The sequence below is a fragment of the Panthera pardus genome, unplaced genomic scaffold, assembly GCF_024362965.1.
Source record: "Panthera pardus isolate Hobbes unplaced genomic scaffold, ASM2436296v1 HiC_scaffold_19, whole genome shotgun sequence".
Classification (NCBI taxonomy): Eukaryota; Metazoa; Chordata; class Mammalia; order Carnivora; family Felidae; genus Panthera; species Panthera pardus.
Window position 1 is genome coordinate 25065461 of NW_026526754.1, and position 12390 is coordinate 25077850.

Consider the following 12390-nt stretch of genomic DNA (forward strand, 5'->3'; position numbering starts at 1 on the left):
CGGCATCCTGTTTTTATGGAAACTAATCTAATTCCTAACGGCGCAGCAAGCAGCAGACATCCAAGGGGGTCCCGAGAGGCCGCGGCGAAGGGGCGCCCGCAAGGCGGGAGGGCTCCCGTGGCCCGGCGCGGTGGGCACGGCCGCCCTCTGCCAGCGCCACTCCCGAGGGTCAGAGCCCCCCCCCCCGGGGGAGGCCGGGGACGGCGGGTCCTTCCTGGCAGTGAGAAAGAAGCAGGCCGGCTCCCGCCCCCCCCCCCCCCCCTTCTCAGCCAGACTCTGTCGCAGGAAGGCTGCCTGGGGCAGACAGATGTCCCCGTGGGGCTCCCGCCCACGACACGCACGTCAGACAGTGCCAGAGATGCCACAGCCTTCGGGGACCTCCTCCCGACCTGGCAGCCCGATGGCTTCGGGCCCGAGGCTTTGGAGTCCCAACAGCCTCGGCCGGAGCCTGGCTCTAGGTCTGTGCCCGTGTGGCCCCCGAGCCTCAGTGTCCGCACCTGCTCGAGGGGGACACCAACCCCACCCACGAGAGGCTGCCCTGCGTGACGCCCGGAGTAAAGCGCCCGGCCCTTCACTAGCACCGTCTGCTGGGTTCACACGACATGTGCCTGCTGACCCTCACCCGGGGCCCGGGCTCCAGGCGGACACTGACGGGGGACTCGGCCACCTGCCCGAAGCCGCGAAAACCGGGCCTTACTTCCCGCTGCCCACCACAGCGACCTGACCGCCCTTCCAGGCCCCTCCGGCTCCTCAGGGTCAGGGCTGAACCTCCGGGCTACGCTGGCTCCAGGGGGCCTGAAGGCAGATGTCTACGGGGCACGGGCCGGCCCCGACCCCGGGCTGCCGCAGAGTTCCCACTCACACACAGAAGGGACGTGCGTCCCCGTGGGCCTCCCCCAACTGCCCCTGGGAGGCCCAGCGAGCGGGTGGCCCAGGGAAGCCCGAGACGGGGCCGGGCGGGCCTGCCGGCTCCTCCCGCACTCACTGGGCACCCGGCAGGCCCGCGGAAGCCTACTCTTTCCGCCTCATCCGGGGAGGGGACCACGTGGGGAGGTCCCCAAGGCCGAGGACATCCCCGCTCACAAGCAGACATGATCTCTGGCCGGGCCCCTCCCCGCTCCCACCGCCAGCCAAGCGCACACATTTCCACCCTCACAGGGACCAGCCTGACACCTGTCCTCTGGGCCCTCACGCCAGCCCCACGCCGCGCCCCTGCGACCGATCACGGGGCCCCAGAGCCGACCTCCCGCTCCCATCGCTTCCAGCTGTGGGACCGGGAGCCTGCTCATCCTCTTTCAAGCTGATTCTGTGGCTGACGCCTCGGAGGGTCCGTGAGGACGGGGGGCTTGGGGTTCACGGCAGCCACGCAGGGCACCGCCGTCTTGATCGTCCATCAGCAGCCTAGAACCGCACCCTCAGAGCAGGGAGCTGCCTCAGGGGGCCCGGCCCTCTGCCCCGGGGCTCCAGCCGAGGCTGGTGCCGGTTCCCAGCGTCCGGGGCCGGGGAGCCTCCTTCTGGGAGGGCACCAGAAAACTCCCCGGCCGCCAGCGCTCTGAGAGGACTGAGGAGGAACTGTCAGGATGGGCGCCCCGCCCCCCAGCACGGGCTCCACGCGGGGGCAGAGACGCACCTGCCCGGACCTGGGCCGGGACGCGTCCCGAGCCGGGAAGGACCCTCCTGCCGGCGGCCCACGAAGTCAGCCGCGAGGCGTCCCGCTGCTGTCCTGGGGGAGCGCCCACCAGCCCGTGACTCGGCCAGACCAGCAGGTTCCACTGTCCCCACCCAAGGGGACAACAGCCCCAGCAGCCACCGCCTCGGCTTCGGGAGGTCCCCAAGCTGCCCCACATTCCTCCCTGGTGAGAGCACAGGCGCCCTGCGGGGCTGCAGGGAAGAGGTCCTTCGCCGGAGCGCTCGGCCCCCGCAGCTGCACCCTGGACGGCCCGCGGGACGTGGGGGGGGGGGGCGTGGGCCACTCGGGGAGCCGCGGTTCAGAGGCCCCGCCCCGCCCGTGCCGGGGCAGCGAGGGCTCGGGAGGGGCGGCCAGCTCAACGAGGTCCCGGGGCCCACGTCGCCCGGTGAGTCACCCCAAGGGCCACGGGCCGAGCCGGGCAGGTGCTGACCTTACGACTGGGGCACAGGGAGGCCCCCGGAGGGCAGGGCGGCCCCACAAGGCCTCCCTGCAACACACCAGGTAGGTCTGCTCTGCTTCTAAGGCGAGGAGCTCGAGGCTCAGAGACGCTGTGGGACTTGTCCCAGGGCGCCCAGCAGCAGGGCCAGATTTGGGGTCTGACGGAGCCAGCACAGAGAAGCTTCGCCGGGCATTTCCCCTCCCACGGTCTCCATTCCACAGGCACCCACGCGTGGCCTCATGAACCAGTGGGGCTTTCTTAATATTTATTTATTTTTGAGAGAGGAGAGAGCATGTGCACACACGAGTGGGGGACGGGCAGAGAAAAGGAGAGGGGGAGAGGGGGAGAGAGAATCCCGAGCAGGCTCCACGCTGTCAGCACAGAGCCCGAGGCGGGGCTCGATCCCACGAGCCGTGAGACCCCGACCTGAGCCGAAATCAAGAGTCGGACGCTTCACCGACTGAGCCCTCCGGGCGCCCCTAAACCGGTGGTTCTGAGGACTCTTGCTGCGGGACACACACACTCGACCTGAACCCCAGCACGGCTGTCCCTGGGGGCGCCCCAGGGACGGTGTTCAGGACCGGCAGAGGGCAGCTGAGGTCCCAAGGCAGCCCCAGGGGGCCCTCCACTCTCCATCCGCACACAGAGCAGGGGGGAGGCAGGACACAGATTCACGCAAGTGCCAGGAGCAAGTACGAACAGGTGCCGCCCGGGGTCGTCCCGGTGGGAGGCCCAGTCCCCGCACGGCCACTACTGTGACAGGGAGAGAGAGGACCAAACAAAACAGGCAGAGAGGGAGAGGCGAAAAACGCGGACCTTGGACACTGCTGGGAGCGTCCGACCACAGCAAACCCCCTCGGGGGTAGGGTTCCTCTTAAGAATGTGACAGACGGCACGTAGTCCCCTCAGGTCCCCTCAGGAATCTGACAAAAGACCCGACTAGACATGAGGAGTGGACGTAAAACGTGTGACCCACGGGGAACGATGTGGCCACAGACCGCCCCTCGCCCGATGGAATCGAGCCAACGGGAGAGGACAACCCAGCATCCGGGCCATCAAGCCAATGGGGGTGGGACCCGAGAAGGAACGAGGGGAGGGGGGCGACCAGAACCCTGTAGGTCAAGGCCCCCGCCTACAGTCCCGGCTCTCACCTTCGACCCCCCGCTCCGTAGAGACCCTTCCTCACTCTTCCTCCGTCCTGATTCTACTCTGCCTGCAACTCGTTGACCTTGTGCCCACCTCTTCATGCTTCGAGGCGGGTGGCAACGAACCCCGGGGACCGAGGTAAAAAATCCTGCACTAGGGTGACTCAGCCCTACCTCAGGGCCTTGCCACGTGCCGGCAACACCGCCTGCAGACGCAAAGGGAGACTCAGTGGCTCCTGACCCTCGCGACGCCTGGGGTGTCCCCCAGGCTGGAGAACACGGTGCAGCCGGCCTGGCCCAGAAGCTTCTCAGGCCTCCTCTGGAGACAGCAATCTCCACGCCATCCGCTTGGGGGGCCAGGGTCTCCACGCAGAGCGAGCCTTCAGAGGAGCGTGTCCCCTCCGGCACATGCATGTGACTCTGCTTCCAATCCTTGTCCCTTGCTCGACACGCAGGGAACCTAGGGGCACAGACCGAGTGGATAACACGCCCTCTGACAGCGGAGAGCAAGGAGCCATGTGGCAAGCGCTCTGCCCGGCCATTTCGGGGGAGACGGGGAGGGGGGAGTACGTGGCAGGGGTCTGGTGAACGGAGTGCGGACCCCTCCCCGTGTGGCCTCACTCTGGAAGGCCTGAGGACAGCCCCTACCCCTTAGTGTCTCCACCCACAGCCTCGGAGGGCAGGACCGATGGGCAGGGAAGAGGAAGGCCTAGCGTCCCCCCAGCTTCCTCAGGCACAGGACACAGAAACACGGGATCCGTGGCTCACCCCCCACCGCCCCCACTGTCCAGGATTCTGCGTGGAGCCAGCCCCCGGCCAGACGAGGCTCCGGCACGTTGTTCCCGTGCTGGCTGGAGTCATTCTGTCCACGGGAGGTCACACTGTCCACGGCCAGGAAGGGACCTGGAGCAGGAGGGTCCTTGCCGAGGTCAGAGCAACAAGGGCCCGCAGCCGAAGAAAGAAGCTGTTCGGTCCCGAGGACCCCGTCTGGTGCCAGTCCTGGGCCCACAGGGCCCCCCCACCCCCCACCCCGAGCCCCTGCCCCTAAACATCCTGACCGTCTCACCCTGGGCTGGTGAGGTCTGCCCGCAGGACCGTGTCGATCCAGGACACGGGGCCGCAGGGACTCCCGGGTGGCCGGTCTGCGGGGAAGACGCGCGAGGACCTCACGGGGCCCCCGGAGGGCCAAACAGGGCACGCTGTGCGCGACAGCCCTGAGCCTTCCTGCCTTGTCCCGGACTCGACCCGTGAGGCCAGGGAGATGGTCCTGGGGGGAGTCGGTCGGGAGAAGGAAAACCATGCAGGGCACGCAGGCGTCCGCTGCATCCTGGGAACACGGGCCGGCGGGCCGGGAGGCCCGGACAGTCACGTTCACCGTCACTTTCACAACAGGCCGGCCAGGGCAGCGCGAGAGGCCCGGCCACGGCAGGCGGCCCCTGGAGACGGGCACGGGGGCCCCGGGGGAGGCCTGGGCAGGCACGCGAGGGGCGAGCACAGCAGGAGGTGCGCGGGGAGCAGCGGGAGACGAGTCAGGACACCGGTCAGGACACGCCGAGAAGCCTGCCACGTGGCCGGCGCCCAGGCCGCGGCCACAGCACGCACGACGGAGGTGGGGAGCTGACCACATAAACAGGGCACGGCGCGAGCCACCGGGGCTTGGAATTACAAACGCCGGCTCTTCAACAGACCTCGTCAGGGGCATGATTAGAGTCGGCAACCAGAGGCGGGGAAACCGACCAAGACCTTAGAACCCAGGCCCACAAAGAACAGCCGCAAGTCGAACGTAAAAGACAGACCCGCAACCCAACGTTTTCAAGCAGGCGACTGTTAGACGCACGTCACAGAGGGAGGCCTCGAAGGTCAGGGCGGCGCGGTCCAAAGCCACGGGACCCACGTCACGCCCTCGAAGCGGGGACAGCCCGAGGTCAGCACGCGCTGGCGAGGGCGCCCGGCCCGGGAGCGGGCACCACGAAACGCCGGGACGGCGGCGGCTTCCCGGAGGCACCCACCGCCCCGTGCCCCGCCATCCCACGTCCGTGTGCGCGAGCGAACGTAACCCACCCGGAGCAGAAAGACGGTGGGGTGGGGGGCGTCCACGTCGGGGACCAGCGGGCGGGAGCAACGGCCGGTGCCGGGCCGCACTCGCACGGCGCAGGCGGTCCCGCCGACGTGAGCCCCAAAGGCAAACAGAAGTAACCTGGGGGGCAGAGGTCAGTCGTGGAGGGTGACCGCCAAGTGCCTCTGGCACAAGCACCAGCTTGGTGGGGGGGCGCTCACACGATCCGTATTCAACTGTCAGACGCACCGGACAGACACTTAAGCTCGCGCCCTCGGTCACATGACGCCTCAGTGAAAAACACAGGCGTGGACCAAGGACCGTCCCCCGCTGGGGCCTCGTCTGGACCCGCGAAGCCGGCCATGGAGCAGGCTCTGCAAACATTTGGAGCAGGCTCTGCAAACATACCTGCCGAGTGAAAGGCTGAAAGATGGTGGCAGTGACCCAGTCCCTGGGGAAGGGCAGCCACAGGCACGCGGGGGCGAAAGGAAAGGACGGGCAGGGCCTGGGGCGAGATCCGCCCCAGGAACGGGGGAGACACGTGTGATGCACTAACAGGCCGAAGGCACGGGCCCGAGGGTCGCGGCTCCGGGGAGGGCCGACCTGTGCCAACGGCCACTCTCCCTCCACAGCGGCACCCCCAGGGCCCCATGTCACGAGTGAACACCAGAGTCGGAGAGATGACACAGAGGTCCGTGCCCAAGTGACCGGTCAGCGGGAGGGGCGGCCACACAGCCTCAGGGTCGGGGCCAAGGAACAAGGTCTGTAGCCCAGGGGGCAGTTCAGGAGGGGGCAGGGCTGCAGGCCGTGACGTCTGCACTCGTGAGGGCGGCTTGGAGGCCACGTCCCAGCTGCACCTAGACTGGAAGTCACAAGGACACACGTGCCAGCCTGCCAGGAGGAGCCCAGCACCTCAGCACGGGTGACCGCGGCCAGCCTGGGCAACGTGCTCCTTTGGGGAGCGTGAGAAGACCCCCCCACCCCCATCCAAGGGAGACAGACCTGCCTCGGCCCACAGCCCGGCCCTCGGGAGTTGCCAGTGGGAGCTGTGCTCCCCCCCCCCCCCCCCCCGGCCACCGCACGCAGGAAAGGAGAGCAGAGAGAGAGACCAGCTCGGCGGGGCCCCGGGATGGACCATGTGGTTTCCCCTTAAAACCCCCTTTAAGGGTGTTACAGTGATGATTTCTTTCTCGTTCCTTTATTTATTTTGAAAGAGAGAGAGCAGGGGAGGGGGCAGAGGGAGAGAGAGAGAGAGAATCCCAAGCAGGGATGGGGCTCAAAGCCACAAACTGTGAGATCCTGACCTGAGCTGAAATCAAGAGTCGGACACTCAACCAATTGAGCCCCCCAGGCGCCTGGAGAGGTGTTGCTTCAGACGCTGTTTCAACCATGAACAGAAATCAATGAGCGGGGCGGGGGTGGGAACGCCCTCACAGAGGCAGGACTGGACCCTGGGCTCAGCTGACAGTCACAGGCCCTGCTGATTCCAGCGGATGACAGATCAAGACTCCTCCTCAGGGGCCACTGGGGACCCCCCGCCTGGCCGTCCCCTGCCCTGCCCCTCTGTACCCACGGTGACCAGGATCTGAGGAGTCCCTCCCACCCCCCGCAGCAGCTCTGCTCTTTCCCAAGCTGGGGGAGGGACGGGCCAGCTGACACCCCCCAGGTGCTGCCGGGACACAGCTGCACGGGGAGCCGTCTGAGGACCGTGCCCCTCACCCAGCCACAGCACCCCCCCCTCCCCGCCGTCCACGAGGCCCCTGTCCCTCCTGCGGAGCCTGCTGGCTCTAGGGCCATCTCGGCCGCCCCTCCGCTGGCAGAGGAAACCACAGGAGGCGGCTGAGGCGGCCTGGTCCCTCTTTAGCCTGAGCCCGAGGAAGGAGCAGTGGCCTGGCTATATATACTCGGGGAGAAAAACAGTGTGCAGGTCGAGCCTGGTAAACAGCTAGCCCGTTAGAGGGAACCTAAAAATACTCCCTATAATTATGTTATTAAAACACACCAGAAAAATCGACCCACCCCACTCAGCAGAGTCCCCGCGAGACGGCTGCACGGAGGCAGGAGGCCACGCACGTCGGCCTGAGGCCGGCCTGGCGTCACCCAGGGGCCGGGCTGCGCTGGCCCGGGCGCTGCCCCACGGCGCAGGGCGGCTGGCCTCGGCCTCATCTGCCGGGGGACGAACAGAAACCCCCGGGTCCCCATCCCCTCCTCCGTCCCTGAGGACAGCACCGATGTGGTCCCGGAGACCTGGGAGCAGCCCGGACTCCCAGAGCAGGGGCCCCAGTAACTGAGGGACTCCCTGACGGGGAAGGACGGAAGGGGAGACTGAGTCACAGTGCTGCGCGGCCCCCGCGGCGGATCTGCTCGTGCTTGGACGAGAGCAGACAGCACCCTGCCTGGTGGCTTCCCAGGCTCAGAGGCCAAGGGCACTTTACCTCATCTGACTGAAATTTCACCGTTTCACGGAAAGCATTCCTCTATTACTTGTGTATTGAAAACGAAGCAGGAAGTGAAAACGGGGAGGCTCCACCTCAACCGTGCACTCCGCAGTTTCCACCCCCACCTCCTACCAGCCGCCATCAAGGGATTTGAGCCTAGAAAAGACGCCCCCCCCCCCCACCCCCATCCTCCAGGCCGCGGCTCAGCTCCTTCCAGACAGGTGCCCCCTCCCCAGCCTGGCCGCCAACTTCTCTCCCCAGCAGGTGCTCAGCCCCCCAGCCCAGCCTCGGCTCTGTGCCGCGTTGCTGGGGGGTGCGTCCTACAGGCGTTATTTGGGGGCTCCGTTGCACTGCGTTTCCCCCCCATCTGTGATCGGCCTGGCACCACAGGAACAAAGCCAACAAAGGCACTTATGGACCAGAGTGCCAGGCGCTGGGCGGGGGGGCCCCAGGTGACCTTCACGGCCAAGGAAAGCAAGCCTGGTCAGAAAGGGAGAAGAACGAACCCCTCCCCCCACACACACACACCCACCACTGGCCCCAAAACAGAACTTAGGCTCCTGCCCAGAGCTCTGTCCCACGAGAGCTGGATGAGGGAAAGTTTGAATGAATTTGGGAAAGACTCCGGAATCTGCGCGGGTGGGCGTCGTGCGCGGTGGCCGGGGGCCAGGCTGCAGACACCTTCCGGCCCTCAGCCCGCCCAGAACACCACACCGCCCCCTCCCCGGGCACCGCCTGTGGCTGGCCGGCAGCCTGGAGCGCACGGGACCCTAGTGGCGGTGGCCCCTCCCACCCAGCTCCCCGGACACCCGACCTGGCCGCTGACCGCCGGCACTCAGCCTGCGAGCCGCACATCTGGAAAAGCGCTCTGGGGCTCCCGGCCCACCAGGACCGTGTGGGAGGCCTGCCCCGCCCCTGCTCCTAGACACACCGAGATCAGAGACCTGGGCACCGCCTTTCAACTTTTATTAGCCGGTTTACAGGCGAGGAAACTGAGGCCCAGAGAGTGGTGAGGGCCTGGCAAGTTCAGAGCAGGACACCCCCCCCCCCCCCCCCCCGCCCCAGCGAAGTCAGCCAGGCCTCCCCTCCCGGTCCCAGAGACTTTCCGTCCTGGTTCCCCTGCAGGCAGGTAACATCAGGCCAGGACAGAAGAAGCTTCATCCTACCTGCGTGACCTCAGGTGAGTAAATCAGGCTCCCCAACCCTTAGGTTCCTCATCCGGAAACCACCCAAAACTCAGAGAAGTGCAAAGGTGAGGGTAGGGACAGAGCTCAGGGGAGAGAAGCTGGTCCCGCCCGGCCCCACCTCTCCCGGAGGCTCCAGCCACGCGGTGCTCCCCTCCAGGAGCAGGAGGCAGACATTCTGCCTGGGTCCGTGCAGCGGGCGTGTGCAGCCCTACCGGCTGCTCCCGTAGTGCTCAAGCCCCTCACCCGCGGAGGCACGAAAGTGGCCTGGGAACCGGAAGGAAAAAGGTCTCCGTTACGGAAGAACCCTACGTAAGTAATGCCTACGCATCTCTAAAACAGGTAGCAAAGAGGGGCGCCTGGGTGGCTCAGTCGGTTAAGCGGCCGACTTCAGCTCAGGCCATGATCTCACGGTCCATGGGTTCAGGCCCCACGTCAGGCTCTGGGCTGACGGCTCGGAGCCTGGAGCCTGCTTTGCATTCTGTGTCTCCCTCTCTCTGTGACCCTCCCCCATTCATGCTCTGCCTCTGTCTCAAAAATAAATAAACATTAATAACATTTTAAAAAATAAATAAATAAAACAGGCAGCAAAGAAAAACGCCGCATTCTGTTGACTGCTAAGTCAAAGGAGACTCCTGAGGCCCAGAGTGGTCAAGGGTGGCTTCCTGTAAGAGGAAGCTCACGCCCGGGCCCGAAGATGGCGGCGGCAGCAGGGGTGTCTACGGCCCTCTGGTGGGCTGGCCCTGTGTCAGCACCGCACCACGGAGGGCAGTCCCCCCGCAGCTGCGCTCGGAGCCCCCGGGGCCCATCAGGGCAGAGTCCCCAAGGCCCACTCTTCCTCCCCTCCATCTTCCGAGCCCCAGAAGCAAATTTAGTGCTGGGTCAGAAGAGCAGACACCGCCCAGGAAGCAGCCCTGGGGCCGGGATCTGAGGCCGGGGACTCCTCCCACCCCCAGCACACACACTTCCTCTGCAGGACCCTTCCTGGCCGGAGGGGGGGCTCTCCGCATCCCGCCGCCAGGGGGACGAGCGCAGGTGACCCCTCGTCAGCTCCCCCAAGACGTGTGCGCACACACACCCCCGGGGTCCTGTCACCCAGCCTCCTCCATCCTGCTGACTCACTCAGTCTTCCCAGGGCCACCCCAGCTCCGCGGCCACCCGGCTCCCCCGGGTGCTTCCCTCCCTAGCGGGCCCCGCAGGGAGCACGGGCCTGGGAGCGGGACGGCCCCAGGCTCCACACTGGCTCTGAGCACAATGACTCACTGCGAATCCACCCCTGTCCCTGCCTGCCTGGTCACGAGGGTGTTGGGACACTGACGGTGAGAAGAAGGAAGTGTCCCCATTCTGAACGGCAACGCTTCTCGGGGACCGGGTGGCACAGGTGACGCCGGGTGCAGGGGGAGGCCGACAGGGGAGGCCGACAGGCGAGGCCAGGCTGCCGCACCATGTGGGTTTCCCGTAGTTGGTGAAGTTACCGTGGTGTAGCCACCTTCCCTGCAGACGGCCAAGTGTGTTTCTGGCTGCCCCGGTAGGACCGGGCCAGGAGGCGTGGCCTATCCTACGGGAATCACAAAATGTCCTGCCCGGACATCTCTCTAGAAGCTTCCAACTCTGGGACGTCCCCCCCCCCCACCCAGGGCTTCAGGGCCGGCAGAGGAGCTGAGAGCCGGGGAGCGTCTGCCATGGTGCAGGGGCAGAGTCAGGCTGTCCAGGGAGTGGCATGGGGTAACAGAGGGGCACCCCAGCACAGCTCGAGCCCTCACCGTGGCCGTTGCCCGAGCCGGCACGGGGCACACGTGACCAACATCCAAACGCCTCACCCGGCATCCGCACACACACACTTCCAGAACACCGCGGAACCAACCATTTCCAGCCAGAGCCTGGCAGAGGACGAGGAGGCACACAGAAAAGCAGCAGAGCCAATGGCAGCCGGTCTTGCCATCAGAGGGACAGCAGGAGGGTCCCCGGGGAGCTGCCCACGCCCAGGACAGGAGACCAGCCTCCAGAGTCTCAGGTATCATCCGCAGGGCTCTCAGCTCAGTCGGTTCCACAACACCCTCCCCCAGAGCTCAAGAAAAAATACTGAGGCCCAAGCCCTACACCCAGGCACGGAATCGGCGTGGGGCACGGCTTGGGCGTCAGGGGTTTTTTCTTAAGTAGACTTTATTTGGAACTGAGAAAAGGGCACCGTGAATTCACTATCAGTAGTTGACACGCTCCCCAGGTGACTCCAGTACGGCCCAGGTGGGAACCCTGAGCCAGAGCCAGCATCCATCACCCACACGGGGAACAGCCAGGAGCCAGGCAACCCAGGAGCCCTGACTGACTATCAGGCCAGCAGGCTCTGGCCCGTGGGCCGAAATCGGGCTCCCAGGAATGGTTTTTACAGGTTTCAATGGTTGGAAAAAATATCAGAAGAGTTCATGATGTGAAAATATTTACTCTGTGGCCCATTCCCGGACCAGTCTGCCATCGCGCACCAGAACGCTCGCCAGCTGGGGGGAGGTGTGTCCTTCAGGAAGGGGCCCCACCTCCACAGTGCCCCCCCCCTACCCCCGGCCTAACGGGTTCCTTTCCCAGCTGGCAAGGCCAGACGGAGGACGACACAGGTGTGCTGCAGGGCGATCAGAGATAAACCCGTCCTCGGAGAAGCTTACCTGCCCCCCCCCCCCCCCTTCTAGCTAGGTCTGGTCTGTTGTTTGTGCGTCTGGCTTTCCAGAGGCAAGAGGAGGAAAGCCAGCCAGTATGGTATATAGACCGGGTGACCCTGAACTCTCCCCTGAGTAGACCCCGAGCTGCCCTGTCCACACAGGGCTGACTCAAGCTCTCCTCTCCGACCTCAATGGTTTCCATTGATTCCTGTCCTCAAAATTCCCCTGTTTCACGGTCTCCCTCTGCGACAAATCAAAACACGGTCTGTTTGGGAGCCCGAGTGCAGTGCAGGCGGCTGGGCTCTAGTAGTTCCCGCACATTCCCGGCCCCGGGGGATCCGCGCCCCTACCTAGAACAAAAGTTGGCAGGGGCCTACCTGGAGCGATTTAAGAGGCCCTGGAAGGACTTTCAGAATCAAAACACCCCACCCACCACGGTCGGACAGATTTCCACCCAACAGACAGACTTTCACAATGCAAATCATTCCATGTTTCCGAGAACGAATTTAATCAGACTGCTTTCCAGCTCACACCCGTGAAGATGGCCTCATGTGGAGGGGCCTCCGGCCAGTGAAGGGCGGAATGAGTTCCTGGGCACTCTGCCCTGGGCACAGAGAAGGCAGGGGGGGCCTTAGGGGCACCAAGAACCCAGTGACCTTTCCGGAAGGGACACGGACACCAGGGTGGGGGACCCTCAGCTCTAATACCAAGGCCGGAGCCTTCTGGGGGGTGTTCCCCCTCCGGCCCCAGACAGACCCCGGAGAGTAAGCCAGGGAGCCGGGAAGGG

At 65.6% G+C, this 12390-nt stretch overlaps 1 protein-coding gene across 1 annotated transcript in view; it reads right to left on the reverse strand.

The window, feature by feature from the left end:
* PIEZO1 (piezo type mechanosensitive ion channel component 1) overlaps nt 1-12390 on the reverse strand; it is a 54067-nt gene that overhangs the window by 40633 nt on the left and 1044 nt on the right.